This window comes from Suricata suricatta, chromosome 10 (assembly GCF_006229205.1).
Source record: "Suricata suricatta isolate VVHF042 chromosome 10, meerkat_22Aug2017_6uvM2_HiC, whole genome shotgun sequence".
Classification (NCBI taxonomy): Eukaryota; Metazoa; Chordata; class Mammalia; order Carnivora; family Herpestidae; genus Suricata; species Suricata suricatta.
The window spans coordinates 59,283,158-59,297,642 of NC_043709.1; positions in this window are offsets into that span (position 1 = coordinate 59,283,158).

Sequence of the window (14,485 nt, forward strand, 5' to 3'; positions counted from 1 at the left end):
AAGATGCAAGAGAGGAAAGCAGTCTCCTGAATTGCCCCTGAAATTGAATATTACACTAGCGTCTGTAGTTGACCTTTTTCATTATTATTATTATCTTTGCCTCCCTACCTCTGGACTCTAGACAGGCTCTCTCAATCCTCACCCCCACCAAGAAGTGGGATTAGGAGAATACAGTAGATTATCCTTTGCCTTTAACATAATTTAATGGTTTCTGTAAGAGTCAAAGAGTTGATTTCAAATCAGATTATCAGCAGGTATGAAGGAAAAGAATAAACTTGCTTTGACTAAAACAATGTAAAGGGCAACCGATTTTCATCTTTGTTGTCTTACTAACCATGGAAAGGATATAGATGGCTCCAGTTTAACTTTATTTCTTTCCATAGATTCTGGTCCATTAGCTCTAAGAGGACCCCATGGGTATATAGTGTGGCTTTGAAGTCATAGAAGCTGGAATAACACAAACTCTAGTCCCAACTGTTCTGATTCCTGGTTGCTGATACCAAACACATTACAGAGCTCCCTGATCTTCCATCACCTCTTTGATAAAATAGAGATAAGGTATATTTAACATGGTTCTTGCAAGACAAATAAAAACAAGATTTGGAACTTTAAATGCTAGAAAACATTATCCATGTATTTATCTTGTGTTTATTCTTGAATTTTCTTACCTACCTATTTACACATTTGCATACTTAAAAATAAAAGTTGTTTCTCACAGATGAATCATAAAAGTAGATTATGCTAACTACTGTGCTTCTTCTTATCTTGAGAAAACATCCTCTAATTGGCTCAGAAGATGATCTAACAATTGCCCAGCAGCCCACCTTTTCTCCCAATGTGTCTGGACAGCAAACTCTGGAGTCACATTACCGGAATTTAAATTTCAGCTCTATTATGTTCTAGATACGTGACATTAACCAGGTTTCAGAATCTTTCTGTGCCTCAGTCCCCTCTTTTTAAAATGAGAATAATAATACTCCTACCTAATAGGATTATTGTGAGCATAAGATGAGCTAATGTGTTTCAAGACTTTGAATAGTGCCAGACATCATAAATGCCATATTAAGTACTATCATTCCTAAAGTTTATCATGACCTATCCTGGCCACTTGGACAAAAATAAGTATAAGTGCAATCTGTGCTTATTATTGATTTCATTCCAACAAAAGTCAATGGCTCTATCTCAATGCATATTTCAAAAAATTCCCTGACAAACCCACTCCTCCAATCTCCTAGTGAAACTAAATATCAAAGCTTCTATTCTCTTGCAAGAGGGGAGTAAACAGAGTTCTATCAGCTGCTTCTGTCATATTGACTAAAACTCTTCCACCATATTCATGAAGGAGGTTAGCCTCTTTTATTCTGTTTTATTATTGGGAGACAGAAGTTTGCTGGACACTCCTACTTAGTTACTTGAATGTTTAGGTTCATGAAGTTTCTGATGGAATACACACAGCTCTTAGCCCTGGATATTTTTTTCCTCTTGTCTTTGATTAAACACTACTAGGGATAAAACTTTCCTACCAGAATCAAGTGCCAGAGCTCTAAGGAGAAAAATGAAGTGTCACTTAAATCGAAGTAAAGGCCAAGACTCCTCAAAGATTAAAAAATAATAATTATTTTCTTTTGACTTTTTCCACCTAAATACCTCCAATGCATCAAAAAGTTAGCAGGGAGAAAAAGATGATGAGCATCCAGTTTTAGACTTGAGAGCTGAAAATGTGTGTGGTGCAATTCTGAGTTCTGATCAAGGAAATCAACTTGGTTCTCTCTAGAACAAGAATCTAATGCCACCATGCCTTTTAGCCTGTTAATGAGCCAGCTCAGAGGTGTACTGAAAGAAGCAGGACACTGAGACCCTCTCCACTCTTTTATCATTCATTAAATGAGTTCAGAAAATTATTTTCATTTTTTTTACCTTTAAGAAAAAATGGAAATTGTATTTCTGCCTTTCATATCTCATTTAGAAGATTTATGCAAAGCAAGGGTAAGGATTTGCTCTGGAGAAGTTTCAATTGATGGATAAGTGAATAAAAAGTGTTTACATGTGTGCATGTGGTGATTAGACAGTGTATTTCCTCTTATAAGCTGATTGTACTCATTTCACCTCCTTATCTAATGACTAAATCCTAAATACAACAGAAAGGAGACTATTCAGTTCAGTTTCGAAGGAATCTAAGTACCATAGAGGCTAAATCCCTTGCTCAGAGTTGCAGAGTCTTCACACTCAAAAGACAGAATGCAGACCGGAGTGCTCACAAGTTGCACTTCCCAGAAACAGCCAGTGGTCTGGTTTTGTGCTCTTCCTATACAACTTTTTATACTCTCCAAATTTCCCTCTTGGTTAATACCTTTATACGCACACACACACACACACACACACACACACACACACACGCACACAAACAAACACACAGGCACACCTTATCAACATAGCCATGCCATATTTCAGTTTTCATAGCCTCAGATCCAAATGGTGAACTTTGCAAGCAGCAATTACTAAATCTTTCAGATTTCTCCCTTGTTCTTCAACATTTTCTCTCTGTCCCTATGTCCAAAAATAAGGGAAGCATTTTACATTTATTACTAATATCCTGAATACATTTTGGGGGTGGCAAGTGATAAATAAGAGGCACAGGAGACAAAAATATATATGAGCAATCTTTCTTTTCTGATTTCTTAGTGGAAAGAGCTGAGGAAAAGGAAAATTTCCCCAGTCTATTACAACTACCTAGGAATTTTTAGCTGAATATGCTCCATGGCTTTCCAACATCTTCTCTCATTTTTTAGTCTATTACCATTCCCCTTCTTTCCCCTTCTACTTTCTGCACAGCCTTAAAATGCTGTGAGCAGAGCAGCGAATTGATTCAATTCTTGCACCTACTTGCTGAGCCACATCAGAAAAAGTTAAACTTTTTGGACATTTTTTTCTCCTGCATTAATAAAATGAAACAGGTGATGATACTTATTTTATAAAAATGACTGAGAGTATGTGTTTCACTTAGGTGGCAGATGCTACTAGTACTAGTTATATTATTAAAATTTTAATATCTGTCCTCAAATGTTCTCTCTGCTTCTCTGTTCAAGTTTCCAAGTACTACTCCCTCTTCTCCTAGCCCAGATGAAGCTTACCCGCCCAACTGCTCAGCCCAACTGCTCTTCTAGGTCTGTGGGAACTTCCCACAGAAACTTTGGTAGTCCCGTCCCACCCCACCCAAGGGCTCACCTCTGTCAGTGGTAGTCCCTGGTGTGAGGTCTGTGAATCTGCGTCCTGGAGGAGACTCAGAGAACCCAAGTCTCCCTGACCGTCCAGATCATAGGAGAAGGAAGTACTTTTAGCGATCCATGTTAAACCAGTCCCTGCCTCTTAGATATGCCACTGAGTCTGGCTTTTCTGACTGGCTCTTGTTCTACTCGTTCCTTGGAGTTCTGTATGCTCCTCCAGGACGCCCTCAGGATGATGCCCCCGTTGCAGCTGATTTGGCCGGTCTTCAGCACCTCCTCTGCGTGGTTAGTTCCCCCGAGTCGAGCTTTCAGGACCACAGCCTCTGGGCAGCTCCTGCACTCTGGCGGGAGCCTCCGAGTCGCAGCAGTTTTGATTGCTTTCCCAGCTGACCAGGGCGGGGAGATGCCGCCCGAGGTCTAACTCCTCCCCTTCCCCAGCCTAAAGACACACCTACTTCAAAGGGCTCCTCTGGCCAGGTCCAGCTTACCATTCATTGTTTTGTTTGTTTGTATAAATGGGGAGAAAGGTTAGTAGAATATGGGAAGAGAGTTGCTGAAGTTAAGAGGTAAAGAAAAAGAGGACTGGAATTCCTTGTGGGTAAAAAGGTAAATCCTGTGGGTAAAGGAATTGGGTGAGAGAAAATTGGAGGGAGTCTCAGAGAAAGCGCTAAGAAGGGTGAATGAAAACGGTGGTCTCAAAAATTGAGAAAGAAACATGCCAAGGACACAGCATCATTGACTGTTACCTTATACATGCAGATTGGTGTCTTTAGTTTTAAAAACTTCAGAATTTTAAAAGTAGAAGGAAAAAGCACCTTCCTCTCCTTTCTTTTCAACATGTCAAACGTATTTACATTAAAAACCTTTTCATTTTAATTAGTGACTATAGACAGAGTCATATCTATATTTGTTGTACTGTTCTTTCAGGTTTTCTGTTTGCTTGAAATTTATAAAAATATAAAGCAAATGAATGAAATCTTTCATTGTAAGGACACTTAGCTCCTTGAGCTACAAACTGGGATCCTCTTGTTTTTCAAAAATATGTCAAAATATATCATTAAGTATTCAGATAGAAAAAGTCCACCTGAATAGTAATGGACTTGGAAGAAAAGAAAGGTCCTGCAATTTCTAGAATCCCTGTGGTATTCTGTAGTAAGATTAACTGACTAGAAGAGAAAAAAGAAAACTACACTTGGAAAGATTTAAAGAAAATATATGGATAAGCTTTATTACAGAGAGCTACCAAGTCAAAGTGCAGAAACTTCATTTTAAGATGTGAAGGATTTCGTAAACTTTTATGGTTCTAGGGAGGCAAGAAGAAGAAGGGTGCTTGGATCAAGCAATTGGCTAAATGATGTTCAGTACTTCAACTTCACTTCCAGTATCAGTTTCACATCTGTAAAATGACCTGATCAGTAAAGCATTCCCCATTGTAGCAAGATTGAATTCTGGGTCCAAGCTCAACCTCTTTTTGAAATTGCCTTGAAGCAAATCCCCCAGGCTTTTGGAAATCACTTGTTCTACCAATGCAACTGGTACATATGTAATAGAGATGAAGAGCTATAAGAATGTCTTGTGTGCAAGGAAAGGGGCAGGAGGTTAAAGCAAAAGATAGGTTTACTGGATCAGTCAGCATTCAAAAAGAGTGAAATCTTGCCATTTGCAACAACATGGATGGAACTAGAGGGTATTATGCTAAGCGAAATTAGTCAGAGAAAGACAATGATCATATGACTCCACTCATATGTGGAATTTAAGGTACAAAACAGATGAACAGAAGGGAAGGGAAGCAAAAAGAATACAAAAACAAGGAGGGGGACAAACATAAGAGATCCTTAAATATAGAGAACAGAGGGTTGCTGGAGAGGTTGTGGGTGGAGGGAGGGGCTAAAGGGGCAAGAGGCATTAAGAAAGACACTTGTTGGGATGAGTCCTGTATATTATAATATAGAGTGTGCATCACTGGATTCTACTCCTGAAATCATTATTGCACTATATGCTAACTAACTTGGATGTAAATGTATAAAATATATACATATATATTTTTTAAAGATAGGTTTTCTGGAGTGTCTGGGTGACTCAGCCAATTAAACATCTGACTACAGCTCAGGTCATGCTCTCACAGTTCATGGGTTCAAGCCCCGTGTTGGGCTCTATGCTGACAGCTCAGACCCTGGAGCCTGCTTTGGATTCTGTGTCTCCCTCTCTCTCTGACCTTCCTTTGGTTGTGTGTGCACTCTCTCATGCACACACGCTCCCTCTCTCTCTCCCTCTCTTTTTCTCTCTCTCAAAAACAAATAAATAAACATTTTTTAAAAATTTTTATTAAAAAAAGCAGGGGTACCTTGGTGGCTCAGTTGATCAAGTGTCCGACTTTGGCTTAGGTCATGATCTCACAGTTCATGGGTTTGAGTCTCGCATCAAGCTCTGTGATGACATCTCAGAGCCTGCACCCTGCTTCAGATTCTTTGTCTCCCTCTTTCTCTGCTCCTCCCCCGCATGTGTGTGCTTTCTCTCTCTCTGTCTCAAAAATAAACATTAAAAAAATTTTAAAGCAAAAGATAGGTTTACTGTCAACAAGGGTGAAGGGTATGTCTTAGTTTTGAAATAGCTCATTTTTTAAAAATTCTTGTAGGTGTGAAGGACTCTTCTTCTTCACCAAAAAAAAAAGGAAGAAAGAAAGAAAAGAAAGAGAAAGAAAAAAGAAAAGAAAATTTAACACTTTCCCATTTTTATAGGAAGTTGTTAATCTTCAGCGAATCTCTAAGCTCCTCCTAATCTTCCTTGTATTTCTATTTAGGAAGTATCTGCTCAGCAAAATAAACTTCATTTTCAGAGTAATTAAGTAACACAGACTAGGAAAAGCAGATTCCTGAAAAATGCATCAGAATCTCCTTTTCAGCCAGGGGAAGTGTATCTATGGAGTACTTTGTGCTCAGGAGAGAGCTGCACCGAACATGTATCGAATGGATTGATCCCTTGCTTTGTGTCTTTGAAGCCATGCCTGTGGATATTTGAGAGTTCATGATGTTGGTGAGGTTAGTATCCTGCCTATGAAATGCTCAGAGGGCAGGGAAGAGTAGGGGATTAGCAGAAAGGTGAACATATTAAGACAAAGATGAGGGTGGGGACAGAACATTCTGTAGGGCTCCTTGCTTTCTTTGACAGATGTAAGAAGCTAGACACAATGGGATTAGCTCTTAAAACAAGGTCAGTTGTGTATATGTGTGTGTGCCCACGTGTGCAACCTCAAGGGGGCGTTAAGGAAGATGCTGAATTTTCTTTAAGAGCTGCCTTTTGCAGAGGGAGGGATGGAATCTATTTCATTAGGGTCACCCACATCACAACTCCTGAAAGGTTATACAGAAAGTTAGCTGTTGAACTCAGAGAGCAGGAAGGGGCAGGAGGGGTGTGTGCAGTCAGCAGAGGAAAGGGGGCGGGGACTGCACGGAGAGCATTTATATTCATTCTCCTCCCCCCACAGTGTTCCTGGGCCAGAGGGCCAATCCCCAGGCCTTCCTTCTTTCTCTGTGCTTTTTGTAAAGCTCTGAGCTAACCTGTTAGAACCATCTGCTGGGTGGGGAAAAAGCAACCAGCGCTCAGTTGCCGGCCCATAGGCCGCGAGCCATTGAAGCAGAGAGGAGGGAGGCAACAGGCAGATTTATGGGCAGCAATCTGTTCCCCCCACCCCAGGCCCCACTGCCAGGAGACAGCTTGATAATCCATCAACCCCACTAATGAATTAATTAGTATTCCCAGTAATCCTGACCCCCAAAGGAGACTGGCCCACGGGCCCCTGAGGGGGCTAGAAACTGCCTTCTTAGACCAGACGCTGAAGACCCGGGACCAATGCCTGACATTAGGCCCCAGGGTGCTCAGCTACATGCCACAGACCCTGTTGTTCAGATCCCCAGATGTCCCTCCTTCTCACCTTCCCTCGGGACACAGCTAGCTTTTGCTGAATTGAAACCAATACTACCAACAAATGGAGTCCAGAGCCATAAATCAGGGATGGTAGAAAGGCGAGCTTCACACTGCCCATATTTAGGATAAAACTTGAACAGATCCTAATGCCGCTCTCAGAGGATTAGTACCGGGATGGAGTAGGGTAGGCAGAAGGGAAAGGAAGCACAGTCCCTGACCTCAAGAAGCTCCAGGAGGGAAATGACACAGGGTCAAAAATAATTGTGAAACAAGTTGAAACAATGTGATTTGTGACAGAAATCTCTCCTGAATGAAGACTGCAGTGAAACAGGGGTATCAGCCGTTTCTTAACAGTCTAGTCTGGTGACTGGCACCTGGGAGATCCCCAACCCTCTCTTAAAACTGTGAACACCGTCATTCTTTTATAAACTCCGTGATGCATTGGGGTGAAAAAAGCTAGGGAGTAAGGAAGCCTGTGCTCTAAATCTTAGTTTGTCCATAACTGGGAATTATATTCCCCTTGGAAAGTGAGTAACACTAGCCCTTCAAAAATATACAATTTGAGACCCCAGGTTTGAATAAGGTAACCAACCAGTTAATGACAACAGTGGGTCTAGAAGACAGGTAATAGACATGGGTGTCCTCTCCCCACCCAGATTCCTGGTCTCTCCTGGGAAGGACACTTGACTCAACCTTCTCCCACACCCCATTCATTCAAGCCCTGTGCATGTGGGCACTCACAGGGCACACAGAGTAACTCAGTCCAGCAACAAAATAATGACCTGCATTTGTTACAAATCTGCTGGGAAACTTCTTCGCCTTGGAGAGCTCTGTACCATTTGCCTTCTGTCTGCCTCCCTGCACTTGCGATACCCAATTCCTAAAGGCAAAATCCTCCTGGATTCATTTGAAACCTAACATTGCCTTTTACTAACCATGCCACCTCAGACAAGTTATTTATCTCTCTGGGCCTCAATTTCTTCATCTGTAAATTGAAGGTTTATCCAAAGAACTTGCTTTGAGGAGTATATATCTCATTAAATATGAGATCATCTATACAAAATACCTAGGATAGAGACTGGCACTTAGTAAGTGTTCAAGATCATCTATACAAAATACCTAGGATAGAGACTGGCACTTAGTAAGTGTAGTTGTTATTGATATTTTGTCTTAAACATTTAAATCCAATTTTTTATCGCTTAGAAATCAAGGAAAAACTAATATCAGAATCTCCATATAGAGCTTTTCTCTCTGTGCTTCTAGTTCAATATACGCATTCCTTCTTTATAGAAATGACCACACTTTATTCATGTATCCAAGCAATGTGTTTTAGGTACATATAAAGCCCTAGGTACTGTGTAAGATTCTGGGAATACAGAGCTGAATAAGATTTCTCATTCCTAACCAACTTCCAGCATAGTGGCAGAGGTGGAGAAACAAATCGTGTGGGTATATATTTCAAAATTATATACAGAGCCATATATGGAACAGAGGTGCATTGCAATATTGTTAATAGTGAGAAAGTACATTGTCAATACATTAAATAATGAATGGTTTAGACAAACAATAGAATATTACTTAATTTCTTGTATAGGCATGACTTAGCCTATATATACTAATAAGAAAAGTATTTTATGTAATTTTTTAAGGTGTATTTCTTTTTGAGAGAGAGAGAGAATGAGAGCACACACATGCATGAGTGGGGGAGGAGCAGAGAAAGAGGGCGACAGAAGATCCAAGCAAGGCTCTGTGCTGTCAGTGCACAGCCTGATGTGGGGCTCAAACTCACAACCTGTGACATCATGACCTGAGCTGAAGTAGGGCGCTTAACCATCTGAGCCATCCAGGCGCTGCTATACTTTATGTATTAGCATATGTGGGCAGAAATGTAAAACCATATGTAGAAATATAGGTTCAATATGATACACTTAATCTTTTTGAATGTGTACACATATATTAAATAATAGATATTGTACGCACACACCTACAAACTGTCTTGTCTTCGGGACATCTTCTTACTGAGAATAAGTACATTGAGACTAGGTAGTTTGCCGGAGTCCAGCTCCAGCAGGTCCAGGGCTCCCTGACGATGGACGGTGTCAGCGAAAGAGAGTGAGCGAGCCTCAGCTTCTTTCTTTCTACTCACCAGGCAGACTTCTCTATCCTGACCAGAGAGTCAGCGTTATTTATTGAAAAAATGTATGGGGTACAAAACAGAAGTGGCAATTGTCTTAGACAATAATTTCTGATAACAAATTCTTTGGTATGTAAAAATTTCCCAAAACATAGATTGGTGGAAGACTCCTGCATAATCTTTACCAATAGGGACTGAAGTAGGTGAATAGAAGTTTATAATACGGGGAAGGAAGGGATCTTTAGCATTCAAATACAAGGCAAAGTTTTTAACAGAGCAAAAGTAAGAGTGAGGTCTTTGTGAGCAGGGTTCAATAGACTGTTTTTGAGGGGAAGAAAAACAGGTGTTCTCAGGAAATGTAACATTTGCTCCTATAATCACAAAAGAAGAAGCTCCTATAACAAGTTTTTTCACAAGGTACAATTCACATATTTTTAGCATAAGAAGGCAAGTCACTCCTGATATCGGTCAGGCACCTTGGGTGTCAGTGCTCATGCAGAAATTGAGTGGGGGTTGAGTGGGTGTAGATTCGGGGTCACCATCTGATGGTGGGAGGCCTTGCAAACCCACTTTGCCTCACAAGGAGATTTTTCCTCTACTTTATGAGTTCAGAGAGACCCAGCTTCCCACGGTAGTTATCAAAGGAGACTGTTTTCTTTTCATTCAAGAATAATGTATTCAGGAGCACCTGGCTGACTCAGTCAGTAGAGCATGCAACTCTTGATCTTGGGGTTCTGAGTTTGAGCCCCATGTTAGGTGTAGAGATTACTTAAAAATAAAATCTTTAAAAAAAAAGAATAATGTATTCATATAGAATCTTTTAAGTAAAATTGATATACAGGTATAATTAATATGTGCTTTTTTAAAGATCTTATTTCCCATGCATAGCCAACCCTATTTTCAGGAAGGATCTGATAGTCTCCCACTCAGGCCCAAACACTGGAAATATGGCACTATGCTCTTCCATGACAAGACCACCATACTAGCTTCCACCAGCCCTGCTCCCATACCCTCTGCCCCAAGAGCATTTGACAAATCTTAGGAACAAACTTTATGTTGAATTTCAGAGGCTTCAGTTATATGATTCCTAATCCTTGAGAAATATCTGGTGGAGAGCAGAGGAGATTTGCTAAGAATCCACACTTAATTTATACCACTGGAAGAAGATTAGGATAAAGAGATGAATAAAACCAAGTCTTCTAGGAGGACCAAGCAGAACATTGCCCATGGCACTCTCACATCACAGCCAAGCTCCACGACTCCAAGTGGACACTACACTGTCATGGAGGAAGGCTCTTCACCTGTCTGGTAGCTCTCAGTGGTCTGCTTCATTAGGCCAGTGCTCTGATCACTCACTTGTCCTAAGCATTCAGGAATTGAGTGAGGGAGAAGTCAATGAAGAGAAGTTAATTAGTTACAGTAACAATTAAAGCTAATCCTCATAGAACGTACACTAAACATTAGATGCTATTTTAATTGCTTTTCAAACATTAATTTGTCTTATCATCACAACAGACTTATGAGGTAGGTAGGTAGGTAGGTAGGTAGGTAGGTAGGTAGTAGTAATGTCTTTCGTTTTACAGAGAAATTGGTCCAATACAGAAAGGTTTAAATCACTTGTCGAAGGCCACGCAGGGAGTGATGGTGTCCTAAATGATGGTCCTGGAATTTGGATGCAAATAATCTACCTCTACTACATGATACTGCCTTCCTAAAGCAAGCAACTAAGAGTTAACTCATCTAAAATCTATTCCCTTGATGCCCCCGCAGGGATACTGAAAGTAAAATGATTCACAGCGCCTGTTGGGAACAGCTAGCAGCTCGCGGGATGGCATCCACATCTGGTTCCCTACCGTCCAGGATATGTTCAGAAGAATCATATTTTGCCCATAATACACTTGCCTGAGATTCAGTTTCAGGACACTTTTTACCTCTATAGCTGCTAATGTAATATAAAGAGATGGTTGCTTGTGGGTACCTAGAAGCTCCTGCGATAGGAGGGCCACTCCCCATTCACCTGGTCTGAGCCCCACTCTACCTGAGATCTCTCTGAGGCCAGAGCAGAGACAATGACCTTTCTTATGGAAATAAAACAGAAAGCCTTTTAAGATTTGCGCCAGGCAGAGTGTTGAAAGACTCCCTGTAGAAGCCAGCCATATAGTGTTTACCAGCCCGAGACTCATCTTTGGGGGGGGTGGGTCCCTTTCTCCCACTAATTTTAAGAGAACAATACCAAAAGAATACATGAAATATCCACATAATCCGATCCCCAAACTCTGGTGTTCTGCTTCTGTAATAAAGGATTTTTCAACCACAGAGGTCTGGTTGAATTTTTCATTTTCCCCTGCTTCCTGCTCACCCATTCTCTCAGCTGGAACTGATTTCATTTCTGGTCTGAGTTAGGAAGGCAGGGGGTCAGGCGACACAGAATATACAGCTACGCAGGTCCTCTGGGGTTCAAAGGTGAATATTTTAGGATACCAGAATTACAGTGTGGGGAAAGGGTAGGGATAAAGCAGGAAACTGACATTTGCAATGTGTCTATATCCTATAGTTGCTGCATCAGTAATTTGCATATATCATCTCTTTTAGAAATGCTTACAGCCAGCATTCCGTGAATTTTTACGTTGAACTGAGAGCTTTACTAACAGGACTTCATTTAATTGCAGCAATGACTCTTTGAGACGGGCACTATTATTGTCGCCTTTTTTTTTTTAACAGATGAAGAGAATGAGGTCCATTAATCCATGCATTCGATAAATACTTGACTGCTTCCTGTGTGCAGTTAACACTGGGGATGTATGAGCAAACAAAACACAAAGGACAAGGGACTTGCCCAAGGTCACACAACCAGGAAATGAATGCTATACTTTGAAAGCTTGCTTATTGGTTTGTCCTTTTTATTTGCTCTGATTGTTTTTCTATCCTTTAAACCCTTAAGCACTGAGAGGATAGATCTGAAGGAAAACTGAGTAAGTTTATACTCCCACCTCCTCCACAGAGTCACATTGGTTAAATAAAGGAGGGTAATGGTTTCAGCTAGTTGCCACAGAAAGAAATTCACTAAGGCAGGTTGAACAGTCCCCACATCCCCACCGTTCCTCCCAAACACACACGTGCACACACACACTCACACAGAGACAACACACATATGTTGTGTTACATGCCATTTCTTCATGCTCAGGGTGACTGTAAGTTCTGGTTTGCTTAGTACAGTCAGTTTGCACCCATTTCAGATCAATTAATGTCCAGTGATTATTTTTAGAGTCCTTTTCACTTCAAAGAAAGTCCAGTTTTAATGCACACTGTATGATCACTGTATTCACACGTTGCACTAAAGTTCCGGACTTACTTGCTGGACATTAGCTCTCCCTTGTTCATTTCAGTTTACTCCATCCTTAAAGGAGAAAAGGCTGCCATTCCTTCCCCAGGCTCAAAAGAATCAGTGATCAAGGGAGTTGGAGGGGTGTAGAGATATTGCAGAGCAGGGCTTTATGAGTAAAAGATGATTAAAATGAGAATTGGGGAAGGTAAGGTAAGAGAGAGGAGGTTAAAAAGCAAAGACAAAGACAAAACCTCACTCTAACCCATCCTGTGACCCCATGAAAAAACACCCCCAGGCCAGCTCTTGACATTCAGCCCCCACTCCTGCTTCACCCAGCTGAAGCCAGTAGTTAGAAACCCAAATCCAGCTTTAAGGGTGGGATCCGTTTATTCCCTCAGGCTAGAAGGGATTTAAGGTCTTTAAAGGCTAAATCAAGGCTGAATATTTTCTGTGGGTACCAGCTGGGGCCAGGCTAAAACCACTGCACTGTCTTCTAGGAAACTCCTGTAATAATTCTTGGGGACAGTTGCAGGCTATAATTCCGAGTGCCAGGGAAGTTCTTCCCTCAACCCCAGACAGTTGTTTATCGCTAGTATTGAGAATTTAGTCTCCCCTATATTTGAGACTAATTGAAATGCTCTTCCAAGTTCCTTGAGGCCTTTGGGAATTCAGACTCTCAGACCCTCCCTGTCCCTATCTTTCCCCTTATTTCCTAACTGTTCCAGAAAAATGCCAGCCTCCCAAGATGGGACTACCTGTTTGTTTGTTTTTTCCTCTCCCTAACTCCCTCTGCTCTCTCCCCTTCTGGCTCTGAGGGGGCTCCATCCCACTCTCTTTGCCCCCCCCCTACTGTGAGACCTGCCCCCCCATCTTTCCCCTTCCTTTAGCGCACATGTTCCTCAATTTGATTTACTTCTGTACATTGTGTGGCTTTGGAACGGTTGGTCCTTAGAGAGCCCTCAGAGGGAGCACTCCATCTGTCAGCCTTTCGCCATCCTTCCCTGGCCCCCAGCCACCGACCACCCCCTCCCTTCCCCTCCCCTTTCCGCAGGCAATTTCTAAGAGAGCTGTGGAAGATTCAGGCAAACTTCCCTTACCCCACTTCCCACCTCAGCCCACACTTGTTGGTTTTCCTTCCCCTTCTCCCCTGCCCTCACTCCAACTTGATCCTTGCTGTCTGTCACTGCAAGGGAAGTCTTTGAAGCCTCTGGAGTCAGTGAGAAAGTACAGTCTGGTGAAGTGCTTTTGCACCTCGTCCCCTACTGGGATGCTTGATGCCTTATAATTAAGACTTGCTGATCTAACAGTATATTGGGTTCTCAGTCAATTCAGGATTAGGTGCACAGACGGTAGGGGGCAATGGTGCAGAAAATCCCAAACTGCAAATCCAAAATTGTATCCCATTTAACAAATATCTATTTGTTCAAGTGCAGCGAGGTACTGAAGACACAAACATGAATAGAATAAAATAGGAAACACTCCAAGGATGCCAAGGACCCATAGTCTAATGGAGGCTATTCACATATACAAATAAGTTTAATGGAGAAATATGATGATGAGTGAAAAATATGTTCTAGGACTCCCGGAGAAGGTATCTCGTGGCTCAGAAAATCCAGTAGGAGGTGGAATTTGAGCTATGCCTTGAGACTGATGTATTCCCATTAACTCAACACCAAATGAAAATTGGGCATTTTCTGCATTTTCCTTTAAAGCACCACAGTAATCTATTTTATATACTGGGTGTAAGTAAACTTGCAAGAGTTTATTCATTTAAGGTGAAAACCCTAGGGTGTTTTTGTCTCTGTGCTTTGTTTTGTTTCTGAATGCTAAGGAAAGCCCACAGATTTTTGGCTGTGGTTGATAATTCAATAACTTGTT